Here is a 23,297-nt window from a genome sequence, read left to right as displayed (position 1 = left end):
TTCTCTGTACCTAGTGTGTTTTTTTTTTCTTCGATAGCCTGTTCAGTTGGCTATATTTGCTTTAATAAGCTTCCTCATCCTTTCTGGAGTGAAAAAGAATATACAATTATAAATAGAATATTTATTGAATAAATGATGGCTTGCTTACCATTTTATAAAGCACTAAGCAAGTTATTTGCATTTGTTTTGCTCTCTGGGTAGGCTGTTGTGTTAGAAGGCTATGGGTTAAAAAGTCAGAAAAATTTAGATATGAAACTTTAGGCAAGCCATTTAATCTTGCCGAATTTCTGTTTCCTTTTCTATAAAAACAGGGATAAAACTACCTTCCCAGGAATGGTGAGGATTCCATGATCTTGCCTACATTTGGCATATACAGTGATTACTCTGTAAGTGTCAGCTGTTATTCTGGTGACCATGTGCAGCTTATGGCTCTATGTTGTAAGTTTTGCTTCAGGTAATACATATATATTATATATATATATACATAATATCATATCATATAAACATAATAGAGACCAACATATATCACTGCAACCATCTCTAATTTCTCTGGTGAACTTTTCTTTAAATATTTGTGATGAATTCTCTCCAAAAGCTCTCTTTGGAAATGAATATAAAATATTTTAGGGCATGAACTCTTGTGGCTTTTACCTTAATTACCCACATTTAGGGAGTCACCTGGTTGTCTGTCACCCTGAAGATACATGTTACTCTACTGACAAGGATAAATGATTTTGGAAAGGAAAATCTAAGAATTGGCCTCTTAACAAATACCTATAAAGGCATTACAATGGCCTGTCTGAAAACAGGAAGAATTCAAGTTGGTATGTAGTGACTCTGCGCGGTATATAGCAACAGAGCCAGCTGAGCTTGCAGAAAGAGCAGCAGGCAACTCTCTGATAATGTCATTGCAGTGACCCAAGCCTTTGAAGTGGAGGAGAGTGGAAGTGGGATTAGCATGTTTCAAAAAGTAGGATAAAAGCTCTCCTCCTCCAAGGAAAAAGTCCCAATTTGCTTAATTACTGACACTTATTATCTCACCTTGCAAGCTTTAATTATGTAAAGCAAATGCATTGGTGGTTCTCTTTTAATAATGCTATTTCGGAACAGGGCTACCATTAAATAATTTATAACTGGAGACACTCTCTGTTAGGAAGACTCCTCTCATCCAGTGCACATTCCATCAGACAGGGGACAAAGTCAACAATTGAGAGGATCATTTTTCACAACTTTCAATTTCCTGTTCATTTAACTATACCACTCCTGTTTTATATAATGAGATGGGAAAAAAAAACTATATTTAGTAGGATTTTTCTTGGGAAGAGTATTATTATATATGCTTTTATGAAATGCTTTAATATACGGACTGAAAGTGTTTTCATTGCATAAGGGTGACTGGAAAATCTATCACAAATGGAGACTTTGATCTAGGAGGGAAGCTATTCAACAGAAATTCAAGAATAGTGAGGCTGAATGAAGCTGTCTCCCGCCTGCACTGCATCAATGCCAGCCCACTCAAAAGCATGGTTATTTTTGGCCTCTAATTCCTTGTTATCCTACCTCTTTTACAGAAAAAGACGATGATGACTGTGTAGCTCTGCCACCGCCTTTGTACTGCATCATGCCATCTCTCTGCAAACTTAATTACTAAACCAAATACCAAAATAACTTTTCTAAGTGATTTTCTCACCTCCCAAAAAGTCATTTTCCTCTTCGATGAATTTGACCAGTCAGTTAAATTCTAAAGCCTATTATTCATGCATCACTTATGCAATGATCTCCCCCTACCCCCACCATCAGCTCCTTGTCAATTTGCACCTGTTCAGCTAGCTTGCTTTTATTAAAGTTATTTATGGGGTGTGGAGGATCATTCCTTCTTATATTAAGAATTAATTATAGGATTATTTGGATGTGGCTTGTACAAAAATACCAAGCCTATCAAAATTTCTTTCCCAGAAAAGAAAAATATAATATTCCTGTAGGAATGAAACTGGGCCACATATTTTTTTCTAAAAATCCTCTAATGTCTGATCTCAAGCAAAATATTAAGGATGAGCTGCATTAAGGCATGTATCTCTAATGTTTTATTTGTGTAACCTGAGTTACTCCAGGCTTCCCACCAGATTGTGGGAACAGATGGGCATACAGAGGTAGCAAAAACCCAGATTTCACTAATATTTCCTTCCTCAACTCCAGTACCTACATGGTACTACCTCACTCTGCCCCCAGCAAGTGCTTCTGGAAGTTCCCAGGTCTTTTTCACAGATATGCATGCAAGTCCCTCCTGCTGAGCTTCACCACTGCCTTACTGAGCAAGTAGCACAAACCACCAGGCGCCTTAGCTTGGTGGCACCTGCTAAATACTACCAAATCTGTTGTGTAACTTGCTATTTTCCACAGGTACCGATCAGGCACCAGCATGTCTGTCGGACATCTACAATTTGCCACTGTGCCTCTGCTGCATTTGGCCATGTCTGCTGGGCACCACTATCCCTTGCCTGCACTGAGTCACTGAAGTCTCTTAAATTGTCAAAGCAATGAAGTTTTCTTTTTAAAGTTTTTAAAGTAGGAGACAATGTCACTCTCCCCTTATGTTAAGTTCTATTTAAGGGTCCCTGTACATTGCTGCTGATATGGTCAATATTTTATAGTAAATGAGCTTAGTTCTTATTAAGGTATGATTTTTTACCTCCCCAAATAGGGCCTGTATGGGGAACTGTATAAGAGTATATATTTCGTGTCCAAATGAAAGAGTCAGTAGGGAACATTAATGCAGACACTTCTGACCAAGCTATTGGTGAGGGGCTGCCTCTCCTTGGAGGATGAGGAGCCTTTTTCTTCCCACAAAGGCTACATTATCTTGCTGAGCCAATGAGCCTTGTACCCCTGGGGCTACATCTGACCAAAGGAGGTTCCTTTTCCAAGTTTTTACAACAGTGCTACAAGGGCTAGCAGCAGCTTAGGGCACATGCATCTATTTATAGTGGAGATGGGGCAAGGAACCAAGCCAAATGACAGACACCAGGCAATTTCAGAATCACTCTTCCCTCCACCTTCTCAGAACCAAGAATCATGGCCTTCCTGCTTAATCAAATGCATTGTGCATGACTCCCAGTTTTCTTCCATGACTAATCCAAGAAAGGCTCTTGGGTCCTTGTGCAAAGGAGCTTCTGGAAAGTCCTTTCATCTAATTTACCAGATATCAGACATAGGTTAGTATTCCTTAGATAGAAGCCACAATCCTACTGTCATTTAATAGTCCTATGTATAGTCTTAATGCTTGATGGATCTTTTCATGAAATCATTTATGAAATATTTCATAGTTTGAATAATACCTTGATCCATAAATTGAAGTGAGAATAAATAGGGATGCCTGGGTGGTTCAGCAGTTGAGCTTCTGTCTTTGGCTCAGAGCGTGATCCCAGAATCCTGGGATCAAGTCCCATATCGGGCTCCCTGCATGGAGTCTGCTCCTCCCATTGCCTGCGTCTCTGTCTCTCTCTCTGTGTCTCTCATGAATAAATAAAAAAATCTTAAAAAAAGAAAATAATAAGCATAAAAATTATTTTTAAAAGTAAGAATAAATAATAAATATTGCAGATATAATAAACGACACTTCCAGGGCCCACATTCATCTTGGGTTTGTGTTGTCCTGCCCATAATATGTATCAGTCCTCTGATACGTGAGTAGGTGACTGAGACAGGGTGAGAGGACAAGATCATTCACATGGAAAGGACCATGGTACTGTGAGGTCAAAATGTTAGAAGGATCATTTGAATGGATATTTGAATCCTCAGTACTTGTGAGAGGGAGTAACCTACAGCAAGGAGAGACAGCAATGACATGGCTTGAAGCAAGAACTTAAAAGCTGGAATGTTCTAGGGTGGAGGGAGAATGTACTGGAGTGGCTCACCTCATCTCTAGACTGGTATATGTGATTCAGCGTGGAAAGAAAATAGATACTACTTGCCAGGAAATAGAGTTCTCAGGGAAAGTCAAATTTTGGTTAGAGTAGGAAGATGAAGGGAACTTAAAGAGATTAAGGATATGCTCTTTTCTATTTTCATACCTCGTTTAACATGAACAATTAACTGATACTCCAATTGACTTTCCAACATTTAACAGACTAGGAAATTATTTTTAACACTTCGCACAGGTTTGTCCTATTAGCTTATCATTATCTGGCTTTTTTTTCTACATTCTTGACAAAACTTTCCTTGGAAATGGGTTTCATAAACTATACTGTGTCTATAAGAAGAATTGTTAATGCTTCCTTTTAGTAGGCGATGATAGTGATGCAGCCCACTGTTTTCATTTTGCCTTGTCTCTTATGGAAATTCAGAGCTAAGACATAAGAAATACAAAAAGATTTACATACAAGAGCAAAAGTGAATAAATAAGATAAATCTATTTTTTAAGATTTTATTTACTTATTTTTTAGAGAGAGAGCGTGCGAGCAGGGGAGGAGCAGAGGGGAAGACAGAGGAAGAGGGAGAGAATCTCCAGCAGAAGGTGCTGAGGATAGAGCCTCACACGGAGCTGGACTTGGGGCTCTACCTCACGACCCTGAGATCATGATGTGTTACTTTTCAACTGAATACTATTCTCCCATAACCCACTATTCATTTCTATGTTATGCATCCATTGATGCCTATGATATTTTTATTTGTTTGTGTGTTTCTTCAGAGACTTAGCAGGACTTTTGTAAACTTTTTATTTTTGTAGATTCAGCTGAAGTTGCAAATAAATATACAGGGAAATGCCATAAACCCTTCATTCTTCCTCCTCCAATATTGACATCTTGCATACCTACTATACAATAACAAAATCAGGAAATTGACATTAGCACGTTTCACAGAACTTATTCAGATGTCACCAGTTACACATGTACTCATTTGTGTATGTGCATGTATGTGTGTGTGTGTGTGGTTTTTTTTAAGATTTATTTATTCATGAGAGCACAGAGAGAGAGAAGCAGAGACACAGGCAGAGGGAGAAGTAGGCTCCTCGTAGGGAGCCCCAGGTAGGACTCGATCCCAGGACCAGGATCACACCCTGGGCCAAAGGCAGATGCTCAAATGCTGAGCTACTCAGGCGTCCCAGTATGTGTGTGGTTTTACGCAATTTTATCACATGTGTAGCTTTATATAACTACCACCATAATCAAAATATAAAACTATTTCATAACCACAAAACTTCCTCTTATTATTCCTTTTTAACCACTCACTCTTCCCCCCAAATCTCCAACCCTCAATCTCTATAATTGCGTTATTTCAAGAATGTCTTAAAAATGGAATCATACAAGATCGGCTCTTTTCACTCAAAATAATTTCCTTGAGGTCCATCCAGTTGTTATGTATATGAAATTGAGATTAAAATCCAAATGAAGTCATCATTTTTCAGATGTCTCCTCTGAAAGTCAGTCCACGTAATTATAAATATTTATCCTCATTTGGTAGGAAAAAACTTTCCTTTTAGATGAGGAAACTATTTATCAGACATGACCCTATTATTCCTGTCTTATTTTAAGTAATATTGTTCTTTATCTATCCATATAATTATGCTCAGAACATCTGATGATCTGCAAAAAAATATTATTCTTTCATAAGCTTTCTAGATTGATTCAATGTCATACATTACGATTCATTAGAGTAGTCAACTAAACTTTCTATTGCCAAGAATCTATGCTTCATAAGGAAACTATAGGTTATTTCATAAACATTTCATCTGAGGTTAATGCAGCAATGATGGACAGCAACATTCTTTAAAAAGTCTGTGGTAGAATGAGCAACTGTTAATCTCTCAAAAGAAAATACACTGAACAGTTTAGAAAGAGAGGGAGTAAGAAAGCATATCCTTAATCTCTTTAAGTTCCCTTCATCTTCCTACTCTAACCGAAATTTGACTTTCCCTGAGAACTCTTTTTCCTGGCAAGTAGTATCTATTTTCTTTCCACGCTGAATCACATATACCAGTCTAGAGATGAGGTGAGCCACTCCAGTACATTCTCCCTCCGCCCTAGAACACTCCAGCTTTTAAGTTCTTGCTTCAAGCCATGTCATTGCTGTCCCTCCTTGCTGTAGGTTACTCCCTCTCACAAGTACTGAGGATTCAAATATCCATTCAAATGATCCTTCTAACATTTTGACCTCACAGTACCATGGTCCTTTCCATGTGAATGATCTTGTCTTCTCACCTTGTCTCAGTCACCTACTCATGTGATCACGCCCTCAGGCATTACCAATCACTGCACAACCTTCAAAATCTCAAAGTCCAACTTTGAGAGTCCTAGCACCTAGGACTAGCACTAGCTAGGGAGTCCTAGCACTCCCTAACTTTCTATCTTACCCTCTTTGGTAGCTTGACGCCAACAACTCCACAATCCACGAATCATATCTCCATGTGATTTTTCCATTGTCTGTCACCCTTTCATTCCTCACTTCACACTTGATCTAGTTTAGCTTCCATGATCTACGATTTTTTTTTAAAGATTTATTTACTTATTTTAGACAGAGAGAGCACATGCACAAGCAAGAGCATTGGCGGGTGGGGATGAGGGAAAGGGCCAGAGAGAATCCTCAAGTCTGAACTGAGCACAGAGCTCAACATAGGGCTCAATCTCAGGACCCTGAGATCATGACCCAAGCCCAAATCAAGAGTCAGACACTCAACTAACTGAGCCACCCAGGTGCCCCTCTCTGATTTATGATTATAATTACACCCCTGAGCACCTCTTCAATTTCCTGATTCTTCTTGTTGTCTGTAGTACTTACAGAGCATACATCACTCAGCCTACTACTTTGTGACACCTTACACAATTGAGAGTGGCTGGAAAAAACAGTGCTGGTGACAATTAAATTCATACCTCACATGCCCTTGGTTTAGTAAAACTATTACATTTCCCTCAGACATTTACTTTCTCACTCTTCTGGATGATTATTTCATGGTTTTTCCTTTCCTCTCAAATCTGGAATACTTCCTAAGTCATCTCACTCTCAGAGGATGCCCTTCCTGCCTGTTCACTGATGGGACAGACCAAACCAGAAGAGAGCTTCCATAAGGTCTCCCCACCTTTCTACCAGCCTACATGCCTCTGTGCCCATACACTCAGCCTTCTCTCCAGTTACCATGGAAAAATGGCTGTGGCCCCCTTATTCACTTGTGTGTGGATTCCATTCCCTCTTGGCTCAAGGACATAGCTTCTACAATCCCTCCACAACCGGCATTAATATTCACTCTCTACTTGATCATTCTATCAATATACATATTTGTAATATCTCCATTGTTTTAAAAAACCCTCATGATCCCACTCTTCCCTACAGGTCTTCCTCCATTCTCTGCTGCCCTATGCAGAGAAACTCATAAAGCATTGTCTCCACTCACTGTTTTTAATTTTTCACCTTTAACTCTCCGTTTTGAACCCACTAGGCTCTTACTCCACCACCCCACCAAAACTTCTCTGAAAGTACCTCCTGGATGTTCACATGTTTTCATAACCTCAGTCATTGGTTTTTCTTCACTCACTTCTTAGGGGATTACATCCAGTTCCATAACTTTATCTACCATCTATATGCTAATTACTCCCAAACTGATTCTCTAAGCCAGTTCTTTTCCCTAAACTTTACGCTCATATATCTAAGTTCTGGTCAACTTCTCCATGTGGCTATTTCACAGTTACCTCAAGCATGACATATCCAAAAATAAAATTCTGATTTCCTGCTCCAAAGCCTCTTCCTTGCACAGTTTTCCCCATTTCAGTAAAAAAAACCTTGGAATCATCCTTGATTGGTCTTTTCATCTCACATGCTGCATCCAGTCTATTAACAAACCTTATCAACTCTACCTTCAGAATAGACTCGAATTCTGACCTCTCCTCATGCTACCTCTAGTGCTAGCACCCTGGTTTCCAAGCTACCATAACTCAACTGGATTATAGCAATAGCCTCTGAATTCATCTACTGACTTCCATTCTTACCCAACTTACAATCTGTTCTACACAATACAGCCACAATTTTCTTTTAAAAAAATATGTGAAATTATCTCATCTCCTGCTTAAAACTGTCCAATCCATTTCCAGCTAACTTGGAATAACAGTCAATGAGCTTACAATATCTCATAAAGCCTTACATTATCTGTGTCTAACTACATCTCTCACTTCATCCCTAATCATTTTCCTTTTTTCACATTCTCTTCTTGCTATTCCAGTCCCCATGCTGTTCCTGAATGTGGTAAGCACATAGGGTCTTTACATCTGATATTTCCCTACCTGGACAGCTCTTCACTGGCTATTCTCTTGGCTCACTACCTTACTTCCTCTGTATCTCTGCTCAGATGAACCCTATCACTGACCTTGACCATCTATCCTTCTTGTTTTGGTTCATTTATCCCTTTAGATATTATCATCTTTAGATATACCATCATGTGTTTATTTATTGTTTCAGCACTTTTCTCCCTCAGAATTTAAGTTTCATAAAGGCAGAGATTGTGTTTAGCACCTTGAACAGTGCCCAGCACAAAGTAGATGGTCACTATTTACTGAAAAATCTTTATTTATGATATAAAACATAGAATAACTATTCAAGTTATCTTTAAATAAAAAAGAAATGTGTTTTATTGCTCTTTTGAATTAGAATTTGAGTTTTAAAAAAATTTTAAAGAAATTTTAAGGGTTAAAAGTTATAGGATTTTTGGAGTGCTCGGGTAGCTCAGTTAGTTAAGCATCTGCCTTTGGCTCAGATCATGATCCCATGGTCCTGTGATCAGTCCTGCATGGGGCCTCCCTGCTCAGCGAGGAGTCTGCTTCTCCCTCTCCCTCTGCCACTCCCATCCGAGTCCTTACACATGCTCTTTCTCTCTCAAATAAATAAAATCTTTCAGAAAAAAAAAATCATAAGATTTTAAAATTGTATTTATTGACATCAAGGTAATTTATTTGGGCATTATCCTCAACACAAAGAACTACAGAAGAAAGATATTTATATCCCAGATTAATTTTAAAATTAATTATGACACAATTTCAAGCTTACAAGAAAGTTGCAAAAATAGTACAAAGAATTCTCATGTATATTTCACTGTATTTGTAATCATTAACATTTTTCCACATTTACTTTATGATTCTCATGCACACACACAAGGGACTAAAATGCAGATATCATACTCCTTTATTTCTAAACACTTTAATGGACATACTGGCTTCTTAATACCTACTAATTTCTAATGGAAATAATAAGTGAACTAAAATATGAATAACTTACTAACATGGAACATTATAAGCTCAAAGTTCTTTCTAACTTTATAAATTCATGTTATTAAAATAACATATATATTGAGTTATTGTGATCAGTTTATTCACAAGTAATGTACGTTCTTCACTTTATTCCTCTTATTAAAAAGTATAGAAATACCTAATAATATGAAATAATTTAGTGAGCTTGAGCAATAAAAGGACATGTCCTGTAAAAAAAAACTTGAATTGGAGCTGTTGATCTTATATATTCTCACTGCTACCAGAAAAATAGATATTATATTTTGGATGCAATAGGGGGTGACCACAAAGTTCCAGGAAAAGAAAAAAAACCATGATAACAGCAACCCTTATAGCAATTTCCAAGTGGACGAGATTATGTTGTAAAGAGGTAAAGGGGAACAGAAAGAAGAAAGTATTTGAGCTGAACTGAGTGGCTTGGGTTCCAATAAACAAGAAGAGGAGAGGAGGCCACATCTCACAGAACAGGCAAGAGCAAGGGCCCAGAGGTAAAAACAAAACAAAAAACAAACAAACAAACAAAGAAAAATGTGAAACACATGCTCAGGGAGAAGCAAAGAAACCACTTCTGACTGCAACAGGTGTGTACTGGGTACTGAAAGGGAACAGCACAAGAAATACCTGGTGAGGGAGACAGGGCCTAACTGAAAAAGACTCTGCCTATTGGCCCATGGGTTCTGAACCCATTGAAAGTATTTGAGCAGAGAAGTGAAATGAAAACCACTGAATGTGTTCAAACAGAAACATGAAGTGCTCAGAGTGGGGTTCTAGGAATATTTTTAGAACAAGAAGACATTGAAAGGCAGTTCAGAGAGTATCACAATGATCCTCTTATAACAGAGCCATTGGAAAGGCAAAGAATTAAAGACTGGATCAAATTCATGAGAAGAAATCAGTCATTATTTTAACCTCTTAGGCCTAGATATCTAAAAACTGATTAACAGTATTATGATAAATCAGGAACCCCCTTAGACGGTACTCCTAATGAGAGAGGAGAGCACATCATCTTTGTTCAGCAATGTATGTAGTCCTTGTGGCTAGTATATACGGTTCCTAGTGAACATTCAGTCTCTATATGTTTAAAAGGTAAACAGATTAATTTAGGAGAATAAATTAAAAGATCCAAGTATGTCAAAATAAATTTTTGAGAACAGGTAGAAATAACCACCAAATAATTAGAACTGAATCTTGGGAGTTTGTCAAGCTGAATTGATCTAAAACTTATTAGATGTTTTTAAATATACTTTGCTCTAGAGATTGAAAAAAATAAGACACTGTTCCCACCTCCAATGTGTTAACATTTTATTGGACTAGAAAGCCAAATTTTAGATCGTTTTTCTAGATAAGAGTAATCATTTGATGATTAGAATGAACAGAAAGGAAAGGAATGCACAGAAAAAAGAATGAAGTTTTATTTTTTATTTATTTTTTTGAAGATTTCTTCTTTTTTGTGGGATGCCTGGGTGGCTCAGTGGTTGAGCATCTGCCTTCGGCTCAGGTCATGATCCCGGGGTCCTGGGATCGAGTCCCACATCAGGCTCCCTGCATGGAGCCTGCTTCTCCCTCTGCCTGTGTCTCTATCTCTCTCTGTGTCTCATGAATAAATAAATAAAATCTTAAAAAAAATAAAAGATTTTCTTTTATAAGCTCTACACCCAACTTGGGGCTCAAACTCATGACTCCAACATCAAAAGTTGTATGTTCTACTGACTGAGGCATCCAGACACCCAAGACAGAAGTTTTAGATCAGAAGATTTAAGAGCACCTATTTAATGGGTAAAAGGTTAAGAAATAGACAAAGACTTTTCAGAGAAGTTAGGAGGAGAATGAAGGGAACATAATGTCACAGAAGTCAGCAAAATGAAAGTTTCAATGTGTGTGATACTATTGAGAACGCAGCTTATTGAAAAGCAGGTTATTGGTGAGCCAGAACACGTTAGCAATAAAAATGGATGCTAGAAGAAGAAGGTTAAGAAACTAAAGACATAGAATGTAGGTCACCCTTTTAAGAAACTTGGCAATGAGAGAAAAGACATGGAAGAAAAGGACAATTAATTTAAAAATCAAGGAAAAGTAATTGTCATTTAGAATCAGGCAAAACTGACTTTTTCCAGCATAGAAGGAATTACATACAGAAAAAGTGGCAGTCACCTTCCTTTTAGCTATTTGTGCTCTTTGCATATTTCCTTTGTTGTCCAAATCACACCACAGTATAATTCTGTATTTTTATCTTTCCTTCTTGACTGCACTCCTCGATTATCTCATTTTCCTTTGTAGCTCTAGCTCCTGGCACCTAGGGGACAACTCAAGTTTGTAGGGCTTGAACTGAAAATTCAAGATACAAGAGGATCATTGAAGGAAGATAGTTCTGAAGGAAGTAGGAGAGTTTGAAATGGAGGAGAAAGTCTCAGGAGAGGAAAAAAGGACACGTCTGCCTTTGAGACAAGGGGAGAGAACTGGATCTGTGAAATAAAGGTACAATGGAGAATACAGGAGAGAAACTGAGGAAATCTCAACAGATGAACATGATCTGGTTAAGTAGGATGGTCTGCCTCAAAGTATAAGGGAGAAAGTGGAGAATGGAACCCATCTGCACAAATGCTAGAGAAAATGGGAGGAGAGTTAATAAAGGACCAAGCTAGAAGTGCTGGTCACACTAATACTCATAACACTTAGCTCAGTCGTTCTCAATCCTGAATACATATCAGAATCACCTAGAAACACTTTTTTCTTTTAAAGATTTTTATTTATTTATTCATGAGAGACAGAGAGAGAGAGAGAGAGAGAGGCAGAGACACAGGCAGAGGGAGGAGCAGGCTCCACACAGGGAGCCCAACGTGGGACTCGATCCCGGGACTCCAGGATCAGGCCTCGGCCGAAGGCAGGCGCTAAACTGCTGAGCCACCCAGGGATCCCCCACCTAGAAACACTTTTTAAAAAAATAATTTATTATCCTGCCTGCAGAAATTCTAATTTAAGAAATCTGGATATAAGACTGGCATTTTTAAAACTCTTAAGTATCACTAATGTGCAGCCAAAGATGAAAACCAAAGGCTTGGTAGAACTTTGGTATTTAAATGGAAAGCACTGAGCATCAATTATTGGTATTGTCTGGATTTTAAAAAGAGAAAAGAAAAGACAATACAGGTAACATGTCTATAAAGACAGTGAATGGGATAATTCGACATTCTACAGTTCAGACTCTCTGTTATGAAAGAAATGATCAATCATGGTGATTTCTCTCTACAGACTCATAGACAGTTGTGAAGGCAAGTCATCCTTAATGGTATTTGTCTCTGTACGTCTCTCTCTCTCTGTCTCTGTTTCAGAGGTTGGAGCCCCTCTGCTGGTCTGAATGCAGTTTATTATTTCATGCATATTAAAATGCAAAACTTAACATATTCCTATAGACTACCAGATAGCTCAGGTCCAGCAACGGGAAGATCACAGTTTATTGATATTTTTACTACCGTCACTAACACAAATAAGACCTCTTCACACAGTCCTGCTCTATAAAGCTATAATCACATCATCAATGAGTGGAAATGAGCCTGCATTTACTTGACAAACTGATTAGAGGAGATTGAATGCACCGGGTTAAGGATACTATATCTGGCAAAGAAAGGAAAACACTCTAAGTAAAACACCAGACTTTACCTAGTTCTGACATAATGGGAGTAGTTAATGTCCACCATAAATAGAAACATGCAACCTGTTCCTAGAAATTGTTATTTCTTTTTTTTTTTTTCAATTATATACTTAATAAGCAACAAAGAATGTCTGGCACAGTCTAATGGCTAGTATTTTTTTTCAAAACTGCAGGTGACCCTTGAACAGTGTGAGGGTTAGAGGCACTGACCCCGCCCCCCATGCTGGCAAAAATCTGCATATAACTTTTGACTCCCCCAAAACTTAATTACTAATAGCTTTCTATTGACTGGAAACCTTACCAATAACATAAACAGTTAACTAACACATATTTATATAAAATAATAATAATATAAAATGTTATGTGTATTATCTACTGTAAGCTAGAGAAATAATAAAGTAAGCTAGAGAAAAGAAAATCATAAGGAAAATACACTTACAATACTGTCCTGTATTTATTGGAAAAAATCCACATAAAGTGGACCTGTGTAGTTCCAACCTATGTTGATCAAGGGTCAACTGCATAAAGCGAGTTTCTTCCACCCAAATTAGGTGGGAAGAATAATAGTTAACATTTTTTTAGCTTCCTATCACATGCCAGGCACTGAGCTAAATGTTATTTCATCTAATCCTTAAAATATCATCACACAAGATAATAGCTATTATTACTTCTATTTTACAGAAGAGAAAATTAAGTTTCAGAAAGAAAAACTTGCCCATAATCACAGAGCCCATAGATGGTAAAATCAGGATGGAACTCAAATCTTTTGGCGAGCCCAAGTACATCATGATTGTTATATTACACATCAGGAAATAAAGTGAAAGCAATCACATGCAAATCTCTTGATTTGCTTTCCAATGTGCTTTCTCCAGATAGTCTTCACTACTCTTGTGTTCTTACAAACTTTTTGAAATTAAAACTTGCCTCCCTAAGAAAGGGTCTCGGATATTCTTTTGCATAGAAGAAGAGAATGCTGATACTACATAAGGTTTTGTTATCACTGACTTTCTTTTTTCTTTCTTCTTTTTAGATTTTTTTTTTAAAGAATGCATTTCAGGGCACCTGGGTGGCTCAGTCAGTTAAGGTCTGCCTTCAGTTCAGGTCATGATCCCGGGATCCTGGGTTCAAGTTCCACATCAGGCTCCCAGCTCTGCTCTCTCTCTCTCTCTCTCTCTCTCTCTCTCATGAATAAATAAATAAAATCTTATTTTAAAAAAGAATGCATTTCAGTCCACTTGCATAACAAGCTATTTGCAGGAATTTTGAGACAAAGGTTGGAGAAGTAGTCAATACAAGCATATTGAAAGACAAAGGCTATATAAAACTACATAAAATGTCTCTACTGTTTAGATTTATGTAACTCTATTGCCATCTTCTGGTTTTATTCTAAAATGCATTTCATAAATGTTAATCTAGTGCAGATAGACAAGAATTATATATTGCAGATGTAAATTCTGCAACAGTTGTTGCAGCAACATACGGCTTTAAACTACACTCTCCACCTTATATATGAGTCTCCACCTTTATTTATGTGTTCACACATTTATTAATTAAACAAATTTTAATGAATCTGGAATGGAGCTGAGTGCTTGTGATAGAACAGCCAAAGTCATTCCATCATGAAAAACTAGACCTTTAAGAAAAGTCAAAGCCTTATTCTAAGCCACCCAAGATTCATAAATAAATGGCAGCCAGAATTTATCATCATCCAGTTACATGTATTATTTAATGTTTATAAAGCAGTTACTTAGCACCATTTGAATAGACATATAAAGCAATATAAGAAAATAGTATCTAACCCTTGTCTACACCCTTCTACTCTTCGCCCCACCATTCTGCCCTTTAAGCCCAATGCCCAGACACATTGTAGTCAACTGCACACAAGCTGGAGAATGTCATTCATTAGCACACTTAAAACACTATAGCTATAATGTGACCCAATGAACTCAAATATATCTATAGGACAAGACAAATCTGAAATCAAATGGAATTATCCCAAACTTTTTAATATCTTAGAGTTGATATTACCTATACTATAAAGGAATAAACAAATTAATGACTTGCTAATGGAAACTATCTACAGTCCCACTCCTAGCTCTGCATAGTGGATTTCTTTTTAATTACTTACAAGTATTTAAATATCTGTGTATTTTATATTAAATTCTTTTAACTGTGCTCTAAAAAACTGGAAGATCTGCAATTGCATGAGCATTCTTGCATGGTCACAATGGGCTAGCCCAGAGTGGAGGTGATCTCTTTGGATGGGGCATGATTTCTAGTTTGCCTTAATCCTGACCACATCTTCCCATATGATCCATTTTACATACAAAATTATTCTCTGTTTAATATATTAAAATATACAAATACACATGATATATATAATTCAACTGTATCCATTTTAACTCTAGTATAGTATTCGATTGTAGTACTATGAGTTTATATATTCTTACATTATTTTTTTACATTGTCTGTTGATGATCCTACACTTATAAATATTCGGATACTTTCAATTTTTCCACTATTATAAAGAATTCTGCAATAAACATTCTTGCAGATGTCACATTTTGGGCACATGTGATTTTTTTCTAGGGGAGTGGATCTTAAATTTTAGTATTTAACAGAATCACATAGAGAGCTGGTTAAAACACTGTTGGTAGGCCCTGGCCCCAGCATGTTTTCCATTTCAGAAGGTCAGTGGTGGGAATGTAAAAATAGCAATTCTGGGGCACTTTGCTGGCTTGGTCGGTTGAACACACAACTCTCAATCCCAAGATTGTGAGCTTAAGCCCCTAGTTGAGCATGGAGCCTACATACAAAAAGTAATACGTAAATGAAATGAAATAAAATTAGCAATTCTAACAAGTTCCCACATGACACTGCTGCTGCTGGTTTAGGGACACACCTTGAGAAACACCCCATTAGGATGTACACTGAGGAGTGGAAACACTGGCTCACATTCAAGACAAATGCATCTTGAACTTGATCAAGTATTACCACATTGCACTTCCAAAAACAGTAAAAGAATTGATAATCCCACTCTAAGAACTGATTATCTCACTATCAGTTTTAATACATTCTCTGTTCAACATTTTGTATTGTCATATTTATATTTGTCAATTTGCCAGATTTAAAATGGTATCCCATTATAGATTTGATTAGTTTTCTGATTACTGATCTGCTTGATCATCTTTTCACATATTTACTGGTCATTTGGTTTTTCTCTCTCTTGCCTATTCATACCCATTGTTTATTTTGGGGAGGATTTTTGACCATTTTCTTAGCGATTTGTAGAAGTATTTTTTATATTTTGGATATTAATCAAGTATGTCTGTAATCCACAGAATATTTCAATTTTAACAAATGTATTAATCTCTTCCTTTAAAATTTTCATAAGTGTTTTAAGAGAATCTACTTTGAGACCACAAAGATAACCTCCTATTTTCTCTTCGAAATTTTTTATAGCTTTTCCTTACATCTAAAACTGACTTTGGGATATGGTATAAGCTAAGAACTTATTTTATCTTTCAATATGGATAAAGAATGTCCCACCACAGTTTATAGAACAATTCACCTATTCACAATTTTTTTTTCTTTCTTGTGATGAAACTTTTAAGATCTACTCTTTTAGCAATGACAGGTATTTCCTTTGCCTTTTCACTTAGCATGTAGCCCTTTGAGGATTCCACTTAAACGCAGGATCTAAGTTTCTACTTCCCTTCTACTTTTAGATAGATACTTGAATTCAAGCCTTTAATTATGAAGGTTAGGGAAACCCTCTTCCGGCCTCCAAAGGCAATACATTTTCAACTCCCACTTAACTATGACATGGGCATAGTTGATGACTGGGCTCTCCTAGACTTTCTTGTAGTTTAACCATGAATTTTAATTTAAATTTTTGAAATATAATATATTGATATAGCATAACAAATGTTAAATAAGCCATGAAAACTCTTACCCCAGTCCATCATCCACCCAGTTCCCACCACTACCCTTCCCCACAAATAACCCCACAAATAACCACCACTGCTTCTTATATATCTTTCGAGATGTTCTTTGTACTTGTGCAATCAAATAAAGGTACCATACCATACACAATGTCCTTGCTTTTTTTTTCTCACTTAACGACATATCTTGAGAGATCTTTTCACATTTATACATATAATGCTTCCTCATTTTTATACAGACATGTCATGTCGCATGTCAGAACATAATTCAGCTGATTAGTTTCCTACATTTGTAATATTTACATTTCCCCATATTATAAACGATGTTGCAAAGAATAATTTATATATAGATCATTTACCGTGTATAGCTCTAGGATAAATTCTCCAAAATTGCATTACAGGGTCAAAAGGTATAGACAGGCATTTGCAATTTTCACAGTTACTACTAACCTGTCTCCTTACAAGTTGTAACGTTTGCATTTCCCACCAACAATGCACAATCCTCTTGGTGGTACTGTTGCTTACTTAGCACAAGTCCTTGGTGGAAAACCGGACAGGAGCAATTAGCTCTGAGTTTGGGCTCCTACAGATGCTGATGCTCTATACCAGCTTGTGTACAGCCACTAAAAGTCCAGTTGACTTCTCCTTGTCCTAGGAGACTTCTCTGCTCACCTGTCTTCCAAGGCAACTGTCCCTGGGACGGGAAACAGCTGCAAGTGTCTCTGATGTATCCTCCAGCTCCTCTGTGGCTCACCACTTTCTCAAGTTCAGTTTACTCAGTCTTCTTTATGTCCAAGCTTCTTCAAAATACAAAGAATTAGATTGCTTTTTGCTTGTTTATCCAGGTTTCCTCATTAGACATGAAACAAGGATCTTGCCCTCACATACCTTATTTGAAGACTTTCTTGTTGTCTTCTTTTTTCTTTTTTTAGGTTTTATATATTTATTGGAGAGAGCTTGTGTGCTTGAGCGGGGGGTGGAGGAGCAGTGGATGAGCAAGAGAATTTCAAGCCGACCCTGCACTTCAGAGTTCCAAGTGGAGCTCAATCCCATGACCCTGAGATCATGACCTAAGCAGAAATCAAGAGACAGGCACCTAACTGACTAAGCCACTCAGGCTCCTTTCTTGTCTTCTTTTTGAAATGAAATGAAATACGTCTAGTGCTTCCCAGTAATCATGATGCTGGTTTGGGGACTGTGATAGAATAGTTTATAATTTGAAGGAATATCCATCAATCCCTACTTTATTGAGAATTTTTTTTATTCACCAGTGTTTGTTTATTTTGTAAAAGAGTTTTTGTATACATAGAGAAAGTAAAAAGAAAAATTTTGGAAAACCTTAAGCATTCTTACACCAGAGTGAGTCAAGACAGGGATGAGGCTCAGGACTTCATTATAAGGGTGTCAAAGCTACAGAGGAGATTACATCCTCAATCCTGGTAAATCTAATGATTCCCTGATTAGAAAGGCCTGAGACCCTGAAGCATGAGATAAGAACTTTGGTGTGATGCACTCAAAAATACTGAATCCCTTAGGGTGCCTTGGTAGCTCAGTCGGTTAAGCGTGTACCTTCAGCTCAGGTCATGATCCCAGTGTTCTGGGATTGAGCCCTATGTTGGGCTCCCTGCTCAATAGGGAGCCTGCTTCGCCCTCTGCCCCTCCTACCTGCTCATACTTTCTCTCTTTCTCAAATAAATAAAAATCTTTTTTAAAAATTCAAAAAATAATACTGAATCCCAGGGAGCCTGAGTAGCTCAGCTGGTTGAGTATTGCACTCTTGGTTTTTGGTCAGGTCATGGTTTCATGGGTTGTGGAAATGAGCCCTGTGTCAGGCTCTGTGGTTAGTGGAAGGGTCTGAAAGATTATCTCCCTCTGCCCCTCCCCCTTGCTCTCTCTCTCTCTCTCTCTTTCTCTCTCTATCTCCCTCATATAAATGGACAAATCTTTAAAAAAACAAGAAACTGAATCACAAATTCTACCAAATCCTTTGGGCCCACAGAAGTGGCTCACTCTTTAGTTAGACTCTAATACTTAATGAAAAAGAGGTACTTAAGTAGGCCTGACTCATCAGCCTCCAGCTCATCTACTCTTTCTTTACCTTTTCTCCCTCCTTACTTCACCCTTTATGGCTTCCAGCCCTACATTAAATCAGTGGGGAGTTTACAACACAAAAGAATGATTTTCTTCCTGTGTGAAGAGAAGGTACTAATCCCAGTGACTATGTTTAAATAATGTCACAAGTTATTTAAGAGTAGAATGATTAATTGAACCAGTCTCACAGACTTAAAATCCACAGCAGAGAAAATCTTACTGGTTCAAGGCAGAAGTGACAAGAAATGCCAGATTTTTCTATAAACTAGATCATGGCTATTTCATGATTGTAAAGTGACTATACTTCCAACCACTTAATGAGCCATATCGCCTATCAGTATTCAAGTGAAATGTTACTTCTGCATCTAATCTGTTGATGCTGTGGTCTGAATGTTTGTGGCCTCCTAGCTCCATAGAATTCATATGTTGAAATCCCAACCCAACGTGACAGTATTAGGAGATGGGGCCTTTAGGTCATAAGGGTGGAACTCTCCTAAATGAGACTTGTGCCTTTATTAAGGAGGCTCCAGAGGATCTCTTGTCCCTTACGCCATGCCATGTAAGGATACAATGAGAAGTCTGTAACCTGGAAGAGAAACCTCACCTGACTGTACTGGCACTCCCATCTTGGCCTTCCAATCTCCAGAACCGTGAGGAAATAAATTTCTGTTGTTTATTACTACCTAGCCCATGGTATTTTGCTATGGCAGCCTGAACAGACTAAGACAGTTGGCAAACCCTGTCAATTCTATATCCAAAAAAATACATATTGAGAATCCATTCATTTCCTTCCATCTCCACTACATCTGTTTCCAGTTGACCATCATCTCTCACCTAAAAGAACACAGTAACCTAGTAACTGGGATCCATAGAACCACTCACCAATCCCTTCACAAATGTAAATAATCATTCCACTCCCCTCCTTAAAATCCCTCCCTGGCCTCTTTTTGATGCTAAAATAAAATCTCAAATCCTAATCCTGGATTCCAATGTTCTTCATCACTTGGCCACAGATTCTTAAGGCCATATCTCACACCACCCTCCCACTCATTCATTACACTACGTTCCAAACATGCCAAATCTTCAAGCTGTTCTCCCTCTGGAATTTGTACCTGTTCTTCTCTCTACCTGCAGGACAGAGATGACCCACAATGAAAAAACATCTGCTATTCTATTTTGTGACTTCATATATTTTTTTTTACTTTAACCAAGAAATAGTGTATATATTGAGAATCCACTCTTCAAAACTAATGGGATAGGTAAGAAGAAAAAATGGGAGGCAGGACAGGAGTAATGGAGACAGTACTGTTTCACAGCATGCTAATGAGCATGTATTTATTTAGCATCGATTGGCAAGGAGTAAGAAAATAAGCCCCTACCCCACCAGCCTCTTGATTTTCTGCATTTGAGAGAGACTTAAAAGCCATGAACAACACGGAATTTCTCTTCAGGCTAATGTGCTAGCCAACCCATGACTGTGCTCCCTCATTTATAAATTTACACATTTTAAAGCTATCATAATTAATGTCATCTTCTTGCTAAACTCAAGAATTAGGGACTCCTGGGTGCTCAGCGGTTGGGCACCTGTCTTTGGCTCAGGTTGTGATCCCGGGATCTGGGTTCAAGTCCCACATCAGGCTCCCTGTGAGGAGACTACTTTGCCCTCTGCCTATGTCTATGCCTCTCTCAGTCTGTGTCTCTCGTGAATAAATAAATAAATCTTAAAAGAAAAAAAGAACCTCAATAATTAGACCATTGGTAAAGAAAAAAAATTAGACCACTGATAGGTATAACCACAATTCTAGATGAAGCAGGAAGCTGAATTAAGCATGAACAGGTTTATTCATAAGCATCCAGCCACCTAGAACCATGTTTCATGGAAATGCATTACTTAACCCTAATTATTGGGTCTTTATAATTCTGACAGCTTTCTTTTTATTTTTTTATTTTTTTTGGTGTTCAATTTGCCAACGTATAGAATACACTCAGTGCTCATCCCATCAAGTGCCCCCCTCAGTGCCCGTCACCCAGTCACCTCCACCCCCGCCCACCTCCCCTTCTACCCCCACTAGTTCGTTTCCTAGAGTTAGGAGTCTCTCATGTTCTGTCTCCCTTTCTGATATTTCCCACTCATTTTTTCTCCTTTCCCCTTTATTCCCTTTCACTATTTTTTATATCCCCCAAATGAATGAGACCATATAATGTTTGTCCTTCTCCGATTTACTTATTTCACTCAGCATAATACCCTCCAGCTCCATCCACATCTGACAGCTTTCAAAACAAGATTTCTCTAGCTTCATATTGAGAAACAAAATCTGCATTATTTACTTTCTACAACTGTAATTGTTGTATTTCTCTTGATTCAAGTCAAAAGAAAGATCATACAGGTGAGGAGTATGAAATAAGAGGGCACACTTCAAGTCTGGCCAGCTCATTGAATTCCCACTGAAAATAAATGAGGCAAGGACCACCAGATTCTAACAGAATTTTACATTTTCAGTATATATTAAGCAGGTTCTCCAGAGAAACAGAAACACTTGTATATATAATCCATATCTCATGTGATTATGGGATAGAAGGAAACAATTGAATATAAGGAAAAGCTGATATATACCCACTGCAGATATTCAGCATTTATTCATTCACGTAGTATTCATTGAACACTTACCATATACAAGATAAATGTGGCAGTGAATAAGACAGTGCTGCTCTCATCAGAATTCTATTAAAAAAGATATTTTAAAAGTATAATAGCTAACATTTCTTTGCTACTGATTACGCATCAGCTCCTATGATAAATGTTTTATTCACATGCATTTCTCATTTACTCTTTACAAATGTAAATTAATCCTCATATTTTAAAGATTACATATGAAGGAAATGCAGTAGGCTGAATAATGGCTTCCCAAAGATGTCTCTGTCCTAATCCACAGAACCTGTGCATATGGTAATTTATGTGGTGAAATGAGACCCTGTAGAAATGATTAAGAATAGTGGATTCTGGGCAGCCTGGGTGGCTCAGCGGTTTAGTGCTGCCTTCAGCCCAGGGCCTGATCCTGGAGGATCCCTTCAGGGAGCCTGCTCCTCTGCCTGTGTCTCTGCCTCTGTGTGTGTGTGTGTGTGTGTGTGTGTGTGTGTCCGCGCATCTCATGAATAAATAAATAAAACCTTTTAAAAAAAAGAATAGTGGATTCTGGATTCTAGGTGAACCCAATGTGATCACAAAGGTCCTTCCTTACAAGGAGGGAGGAAGACCCAACTATTAGTAGATGTGAAGACAGAAGCAGAGTGGAGTGGTTAAAGAGGCCAGGAACCAAGAAATGAAGGCAAACTTTAGAGGATGAAAAAGGCAAGGAAAGACATCCCTCTCTAGAGGCCCCAAGGGAAACATATGCCTGCCAATGCCCTTGATTTTAGTCCAGTGAAACTTAGCTGTCGGAGATCCAGAAGGATAAGGTAATACATTTGTTTTAAGCCAATAAATTTGTGATAATTTGTTATACCAGCAAAAGGAAACTAATATAGGAAGACAGAAATTTGGGGAGGTGAGTGCAGTAAATCGCTGGTTCTCAATCAGGGCTCTACCTTCCAGTGATTGATTCATGAAATCTTATATGGGAGCAGGTTATTTTTAAAATATTCCTCAAGTACCTCCAATATTCACTCACACTCGAATAAAAGCTTTTGGTAGGTAAATGAGAGCTCAACACTCTCTCTTAAAATGTCATGAAGGACATAGAACTTCCAGGCAAAAACCACATCCCTCCTCTGTCCTGATGATTATTTGTGACTCTCCTAAGTTGTTATACCCCCTACCAACTGATATTAAACATTCTGAGTATATTGAAGGTAGTCAAAATCATAAAAAGTACGATTTTACGAAGAGGTTTTTACCTCCTTGAAGATTTACCTCTTCACAGATCATAGAGGGAGGCACTTTGTCAATACAGGTTTCCCCCACTTTTGGGGTTTGCATTAGGCCCCTTGGCTTTTATAAAAGACGTACATTACTACTTGTTTTTACTAACTGAAAGACATCTGAAAAGGGTTTTCACTTTTATGATGAAAAGTGAAAATAGCATTTTTTGTTTTGCAGCAAGCTGTGATTTAGCAGGCACACACCCCACACAGTTAGAGAGCCCCCCAAGCTCCTTCCACAGGGTCTACACAGCAGCTCCCCATCAAGCCGCTGTAGATTTGAACTGTGTCTGTGAGCATCTGTGCTTTATCACAATCTATTTTGTGCATCCTTTAGCAAGATGTGTCCTAAGATATCAGAAAAGCCTTAAGAGAGGTTATTTGGGGGGCTAGGGAAGTATTTTGCATATAAATGAATAGTTACTGCTT

At 37.8% G+C, this 23,297-nt stretch overlaps 1 long non-coding RNA gene across 6 annotated transcripts in view; it reads right to left on the bottom strand.

Annotated features, from left to right (window-relative positions):
* Positions 1 to 23,297, bottom strand: part of LOC121480730 — a 134,806-nt gene that overhangs the window by 74,430 nt on the left and 37,079 nt on the right. The window contains exon 3 of one of the 6 annotated variants that reach the window (XR_005985088.1): positions 17,532 to 17,659. The exons of 4 other annotated variants lie outside the window; for them this stretch is intronic. This is a non-coding gene — a long non-coding RNA (uncharacterized LOC121480730). The remainder of the gene's footprint in view (positions 1 to 17,531; positions 17,660 to 23,297) is intronic. One more of the 6 variants, XR_005985091.1, reaches the window with a different exon arrangement.

This window comes from Vulpes lagopus, chromosome 22, assembly GCF_018345385.1.
Source record: "Vulpes lagopus strain Blue_001 chromosome 22, ASM1834538v1, whole genome shotgun sequence".
NCBI lineage: Eukaryota > Metazoa > Chordata > Mammalia > Carnivora > Canidae > Vulpes > Vulpes lagopus.
Note: the sequence above shows the minus strand (reverse complement) of the source record. Positions and strands in the feature narration are given on the sequence as shown.